The 7,948-nt window shown below is 38.1% G+C and overlaps 1 long non-coding RNA gene across 1 annotated transcript; it reads left to right on the top strand.

The window, feature by feature from the left end:
• The first annotated feature begins 1,618 nt into the window (after positions 1 to 1,618).
• Positions 1,619 to 7,379, top strand: LOC135443272 (uncharacterized). Its single transcript, XR_010438935.1, has 4 exons — positions 1,619 to 1,681; positions 4,204 to 4,274; positions 5,648 to 5,723; positions 6,066 to 7,379. It is a non-coding gene; the product is annotated as an uncharacterized LOC135443272 (long non-coding RNA).
• The last annotated feature ends 569 nt before the right edge of the window (positions 7,380 to 7,948 follow it).

The raw sequence follows: 7,948 nt of genomic DNA, 5'->3' as shown, positions 1-7,948 counted from the left end.
TACAGAACAATTTGAATTTAAGCTGGTGCATACCAGCCCAGTTCAGCTGTCTTGATTGATTCTGTTAAAATTTGATGTAATTAATGGGTGAAAACAAGGGGAAAGAAGAGTTACACAACCAGTTGATTAGGCCTCCACAAAATTCTAGTAATTTTTGTTTCAAGAACTGGTGCAACACTACAATCTCTTTCAATATGTTTCTATTACAAACATGTATTTTCTTTCCTCTAGGAAATATATGCTTAGGTATCTAAAACAAAGTGACACATTCAAGAGAGCAGATCACTAAATTTTCTGATCCTGATGTATTTTTCTAATTGTACACTGAGTTAATATTGGAAACAAACTTTTAAGTCTTTGTTTTTATGATTTATATTACACCAGAATCCCTAATCTGCTGTAAAAACCAGTTACTTATTACCTTTGTTTGTATATAATGGACTTTAGAGAGTATATATTACTAATTTTTCAGCTAAGAGTTTATGCATCTAATGATGCATTTATATCCATATATATACAAACAGTTGCTTACTCATATTTAATCCTTGAAAGCTACTAGGATAGCACATTTTGCAGGGGTTAGAAAGAATTCAGACATGAAGATCATTCAATTGTTATTGATAGCCAAATATTTTTAAATATTTTCATCATATTTACTAAAGTTCTGAATTCAAGTGGAAAGCCTATTTCTTTAGCCTCAATAATCACTGGAAAGGAAAAACAGAGGGGAAAAGATACCTTTTGGCCTGCCAGAATATTACTTTTGTGATGGAAGAAAGAAAAAATGAAGAAGGTGCGTTGCCTTTGGCCCAATGTTTTAACTGCAAATAGGTTTGTAGAATAAAATAGGTCCTTTCTGATGGTTTTTAGCCATTGCTATGGGGGGCTATTTAGATGACACACTTCATGAAGAAGGACTGTGCTTGCAAAGTGTAGTTAGTCTGGAAAGCATTTTTACCCATGTTGACTATTGTAGGGGCTGCCCTAGAGTGAGTGGAATCATTAGGTCAGCAAGACCTTCCTGTTTGAATTCTGTTTCTCTGTAGTTCCAGACCAGCACTTTGATTCCATGCGCCAATGGATGCGTGGAGACACTCCACAAACACAGTGCTGGGCCAGGGCACAGGCACACAAAGGTAGTTCTGATGAATTTAGCAGTGGAATGAGATCAAGATCTGAAGTGCTGCAGGGCATGGTCATGCTTCACTCTCAGGAACAAGTACTGCCAAAGAAGGTTCAAAGAGCCATGTTTACAACCATGGAACAAGCTCCCTGTTGATTTCAATATCTGACATTACACAGATATGCAAACTCAGTGTAATTTGTTCCATCTGTCCCTCCTTATTACTATCTGTAGCAGCAGCACAAGTATTCCCTTCTCCCAACATGCTGCAGTTCTACTGTGTCACTGCAGTGAGGACCAAGCAGGGACAGAGGAGGAGCAAATAAAAACCATTATCTTCAACTTTTTCACTTACCATAATACACTGGAGTAGAGCTGCATTGTGTCATCTTTTTCCTGGTGTGCACTGCTTCAGGTGAATGCAGTTGAATGACATAAAGAGTAGTTGGTCTTCCCAAAGCTATATAAACAACTGATTGTTACAGGTATGGCTTCAGCTTGGGAGATACTAGAGTCCCTGTCTTCTGGACAGTGTCATGCTCTTCTGTATGCTGGCAGGTACAGCTGGTTTTTTATTATTCTGCAAAGATATTATTATATTGTTGTGCAGACTTTTTACAGAAAGTTAAATTGGCCACTGCAGTTAGGTCTCTGTAAATACCCACTGCTGGAGAACCAAGGCACCATAAAGTTGTGTTGTATTCTTTCTGATACCAGCATTTTCTGGAAGTGTTGCTCACAGGAATGAAAACGTCCCAAAACACAGAAGTACATTTATTCAGAAGGACTGGAAGTAATTTGCTTTCAGAATTTCAGAGATGCTGCAGGAATCAGGCTGCCCAGAAGGAATTGACTTATCACATTTTTTTAGACCTTTGGGAAAAGAGGAAATTAGCTATCAACCAATTGAATTACCATGTTATACCATCCTCTTTCCTTCATTCAGTTTACCTCCAGGACTACCCAGAATTGCAACAATATTAATTTTCTGTTAAGTTTTATTACAGACTAAAACTTGGCATTATACACAAAAAGATCCTTTCTTTGGACTGCTTGAACCATTTTGTAACCATGGCCAGTCTTACCAGCACATTATCATCTCTCAGTTATCACATATCCATAACTCCCAACCTGCTGCATTTCAGATTTGGCATTCCACTTTGATTCCATGTATTGACATTTACCAAAAATCACTCGGTTTTGGTCCTTTTATGAGGTCTTTTATTATACACATGTTATTTATCAGACTTTACCTAGTGCTTTTCTTAAAATGTAAACAGCAAGTTTTCCTCTCTGTATTAAACACACTCATTGTCCCTAGTTTCTTGTTGATAAGAGTGTTCCTGTCAGGGAGGTCTATACTCTCAAATTCTTCCTTTTTTTTCTCTTTTCTCTTCAAGTTTATTATCTCTCTATGCTGGGTATTTTTGTGTACTGACTTCTAGTAGATAATGAACTGTGATTTTCTCCCTGATTAAGATTGTATAAACCTTCTCTTCCATGGCATCTGCCAGTTAGAAAATGCTTAATGGATTTTTTTTTTCTCAGTAGCACCTAGACTGTAAAGTACCAGCAAAGACATTAACTTGCAGATACAGAAAGAAGTGAAAACATTATAAAGATACTGTGCCAAATTTGGTGTCAGTGATTCAACAGCGTTGTTAAAAAGTTACAGGAGATGTAGATAAAAGCTGTAAGAATAAACAAAAGGCTGAAAACCATGCTTTATAGAGAATGGTGTGAGGTGTTCAATTTGCATGCACAAGGAAAAAAGCTGGAGGTATACACTGAACATAGTCCCACCAGGTGCAATTAACTCAGATTATTTGATCTATAAAACAGAAGATATTCAAGTTGCCCAATTTCCTTAAATGAAGCCCAAAGCCCTTTTCAAGCTTAGCCAGATAATTCAGTCATCAAATATGTGTTAGAGACAGTGAATAGATGAGTCCAATTTCTGAGCAATGTGTCTGCAATGAGTGGTTCAGTTGACGGGTCTGAAGGAGGGGATGTTATCCAGAGTGACCTGGATAGACTTAGAGATGGGGCCCAGGCGAACCTCATGGAGTTCAACACATGCAAGTGCAAGGTGTACCTTGGTTGGGACAATCCCAGGCATGAGTTCAGACTGAGGGAAGAACTCTGAGAGCAGTCCTGTGGAGAAGGGCTTTAGGGGTTCTTGAGGATAAAATCCTGGACATAAATCCACAGTGAATTTTGCTGCTCAGAAAACCAACCACATCTTGGGCTGCATCAGAAGCAGCGTGGCCAGCAGGCTGAGGGACATGATTCTGCCCCTCTGCTTTGCTCCGGTGAGTTCACTCCCACCTGGAGTGCTGTGTCCAGCTCTGGGGTCTCCTCAGCACAAGAAAGACATGGGCATGTTGGAGCGAGTCCTGATGAGAGCCACAAAAATGATCAGAGTGCTGGAGCACCTCTCCTTCAAAGACAGGCTGAGAGAGCTGGAGTTGTTCAGCCTGGAAAAGAGAAGGTTCTGGGGAAGATCACATTTCAGTACCTTAAGGGAGCTTATAAAAAGGAGAGAGAAGTATTTTTTTATATAGGTAGGTATAAAAAGGGGGCAAGGGGAAATGGTTTTATAATAAAGGAAGACAGGCTTAGATTAGATGCTAGGAAGAAATTCTTTACTCAGGGGTAATGAGGCACTGAACGACTTGCCCAGAGAAGTGGGCAGGATGCCCAGTCCCACTAAGTGCTCAAGGCCAGGTTGGATGGGGCTCTGAGAAACCTGATCTAGTGAGGGGCATCTGTATCCTGGCAGGGGAGCTGGAAATACATGATCTTTGGGTTCTTTGCAACCCAAACCATCTTGTGATTTTATGATTATATGATCGTGTGAAATGATCATATAAATTAAACCAAGATGATTCCAATGGATGAGATGTATCATCTAGTGCACCAGAAAGCCAAGAAATTGAATAAATTAACCTTATGCTCCATGACCTTCTCCAGTGGAGAAAGTGCTGTCCAACTGGTCAGACTTGAGTATGCCAGCAGACACACCAATGACAAGTTTTCTTCAGAGTAGTGGATTGAAAGTTCTACTTTTATGTTGCCAGATGCTGATGCTTCAGAGGAAGATGAGAAAACAAATAAACAAAACCAGCAGGAAGCTTTTTTCTGACCCTCTGTAAGTAGTTAATTGAAAACTGTAAGCTTTGATTAACATAATTACATTAAAACTTAGGCATTATGAGAAGAGTATGGAGATAATAGAAAGGATTCTGAAGTCAGATCACAAAAAAGGAATGGAATGAAGAGACAGAGGCAGGATGAGATTTCATAGAGAAGAGGATGAAATTTGGATTTATTGCCAGTTAGAAAGGACAACTATGCTGTCCTGAAGCCAAAAACTTCTCTGTGAAGTTGCATAAGAAGTACATTTTTAAAAATATGGCTGTAAAGCCCAAATCTGTTTTTTTATAAGCCTTTCTACTTTATCATAGAGTTGATTATTTTTTATTATTTCTACTGCTGGACATTGATCCGTGCAATAACAATCATGACAATATTGCTAAACACCTCTGGTCAAAAATTTGCATTCTGTTATCACAACCAGATTGATGAAATATCTCAACTTGTTTAAAGCACAGAATATAACCAACTACTTCAACAACTTCATGATCCCAATAAGGCTGATTTTCAAGTTCTCTGACCATATTTTTGGCTCTTCATTTTAATCTTCTCTTCACCTGTCTAGTTGTGATTACCATATTTGGATGTAGCAACCATCTATGAATTAATGGAAGGCTGTATTTCCTCATGCTGGCATATAGAATATTCTATCAGCTACTGTCAGTCTACTACATAAGGGTGACATGTGGATCATACAGTAATTAATGTAGGAAAAGTTGAACTAGTTGTTTGCTAAGAATGATGGTATTTGAGCATTTCAGCCATTTAATTGAAGCTGTGTTAACTTCCTCATCAGCAAAAATAGTGTGTCCCAGGTTCAGTGAGTGTCTCCATAGAGCACTCCAGTTCCCATTGCACTGTGGAGGAGGAGACAACAGTGGAGCTTTCCAGCTTTACAATTTGTGAGACAAAACCTTCAGGACTTTGTACTGCTCTGTGCAGATGGCAGTCCTGTGCTGATGGCATAGAAGCACAACAAATGTCTCTGTCTGTGAAAGGCAAAGGAGGCTGAGGTCCTCTACTAGATGAAGGGCAGCCCCTTGATCTTTCTTTCTTCTTCTACTTTTTTACAGACACATTTATAGCATTTGTATCTATGAGTCTGCCAAATTCTCTAAAAATGGGTGTTACTTGGACCTGTGTGAGACAGAAACTTATTTTTGGTGTTTTTTATGAAGGTGTCCTGACTGACTTGTAATCACTGTGAGCACTGCAAAGGAAGAACAAAATAAGTGGTTATAAAGAAATGAAGAGGAAAGAAAAAGACTACCTAGTGTTTTTAGTGTTTTAGTGTTTGGAAGATTACCTAGTGTTTCACAGAATGTTTGTTGACATGATGAATACAAATGGAAACTATTTGCTTTACAGCAAATCATGCTCTAAGTGCTACATATGTACTTTGCCAGCCTGTCACTGCATCTGGAGTTGTCAGCCATGCAAACTGGTAGGTAGGATAATTTTGAACTATTTTACTTCAATAAAAATCTAGTTTGTGCAAGGGAGACAAAGAGCTGACATGTTAACAAATACTGTGATGAGATAATAATTTCCACTGGACAACAGGGTCTAAAAAAATATGTATCTTGAGAAGATACATTCTTCAGAAACCCAGACACTCTTTTTCCATCTCCTTCAATACATACAGTGGGTATATTTCTCTAACAGATGTCTTCCAAAACAAGTTAGGGGTTTTTTTTTGACTTTTGCTCTCAATTTTATAAATTCTTTTCCTCCTCAAGAACCGAGTATATGAGATTCCCTGTCTCACATGTTGGGTTTTTTTCAGGATCTTCTGCTCCCAAAGATTTGTGCAAGCATGAGACCACAAACGCTCGTGTTCTTCATTCAGGAAGCTCCACTCATTTCTCATTTGTTTGGCTGAATCAATAGGCACTAATTGTTGGGATTTTTGTTGATCTAAGGCATCAACTTGCCCTCACTTAGAAGGTTTACTTTAGAGAGCTATAGCAGGATTCCTACAGTTTACTTCCTCTGCTTCATCCTACAGAGTAAAGATTTACAGAGAAGGGGGACTAAGAAATAATAAAAAACCTGTCAACAATATTCTGCTTTTGAAATGAATATGTATACACAAGTTGTTTTACTTACAATGTAACAGGACATAGAGGTTTCATCTGCTTCCTTTTCATTGTCAAAATGTAGCCATGGAGTCCCGGTGTAACTAAGAGCTGGACTTTCCAAGAATGTTAATTCAGTAAGTTTGGAAAATGTGTGATTGTAGAAAAGCAGAGAGAGATGTGTGTGAATCATTGTTACAAACTTGAATATTTCATATTTTGATTTATTTAAACTTAATGAACCCCAGAAAGCACTTTTAGTGTTTACTTTTCCTCATTTGACTCTAATTAACCTTTCCCATGATTCAGATGTCTGACAAATGTGTAGGGCTGCAGGGCTAAGTGCTTTTTTCCATGATTGACTTTAATTAAGCTTTCTCTAGGCTTGAAACCCTTGTAAACTCAGAGAACTTTATTTTAATTGCCTTCTGCCAGATTTACTTATGCTAGACAAATATTATAAATCAAATACAACACTATTAGAAGTATGATGAACTGACTTGCACAGCAGTAGTCTGCTATGGTGAAATGCATTAAACTCACCAAAAGAGCTGTGATGGGAGAAAAAATGACTGATTTCATGAAGGTAGCTTCTGGAGCATAAGCAGCTTTTCTTTTTCTGCACTGTAGTATATGAAAATACCAAGGTTCAAAGTACTGTTATTCTTCTCCAGTTTTGATGGTAATACATCATATTCATTCATACTAGAAATTATTAAGTGGATCCTCTGAGAGCTTATTTTGTGCGTTGGACTGATCAATAGGTCTCTGTTGCAGCTGGTGGAATGAGCCAGTTCAATCTTAATTAAGAGACTTTGTCACCAAAATCTTGGAATTTTTGCTCCCTGACTCTGTCCTAAAAGAGTAATCAGGAGAACCAGACAAAAAGTCACCAATGCTTGTACAAGTAAATGCAGATTTTATTTTTCAAAATACTGCTCAAAGAAACACAGTTCAATGGCTGTTTGCAGAAATAAATTAAAGATTATCCATAAATTTTATGTTCAGTGTAAGTTTTATCCAAACAAAGGTTTGCAATCTTTTTTTTTAGGGCTTCCTGTCAAATGGTAGCATGTTAAGTTGGTTGGTTCATGGATTGGAACCATCCCTTCTACTCAAACAAATGGCAAACCCTATTTTCATTCTATGTGGCATTGCTATGAATAGAACTGTGAGAGAGGCATTGTGAGTAGCACAAGGGTCATATGCTGCACATTTTGGCTGCTTTTCCATCATATGTTCTGAAGGACCAACTGAGCTATATTTACCTTGCTACTCTTCTCCTATACCATCTCCTTGTGCTTGATGGGAAAGGTGTGGCTCTCATGCCAGAATGCCATCCCGAGAAAACCTTTTACATTTGCTGAAATGCTTATCCTTAATAGAAAAAGTTCTGGGCAGCTTTTGTTAGAATGAAGCCTACCAAAACTGTCTTTGGGATTAATTACAGTACAGCACTGGTCTTGAAGTAAGGGTCAACCTTTTCCTTCAGTAAACAGCAGCATGAAAACAGATATCAACAGAGGTTAACCATAATGTCTCAATTGTGACAGCTCTGTGTTTCCTTCCAATTTTTAATCCTTTTCTAACA

Source organism: Zonotrichia leucophrys, chromosome 2 (assembly GCF_028769735.1).
Source record: "Zonotrichia leucophrys gambelii isolate GWCS_2022_RI chromosome 2, RI_Zleu_2.0, whole genome shotgun sequence".
Classification (NCBI taxonomy): domain Eukaryota; kingdom Metazoa; phylum Chordata; class Aves; order Passeriformes; family Passerellidae; genus Zonotrichia; species Zonotrichia leucophrys.
Note: the sequence above shows the minus strand (reverse complement) of the source record. Positions and strands in the feature narration are given on the sequence as shown.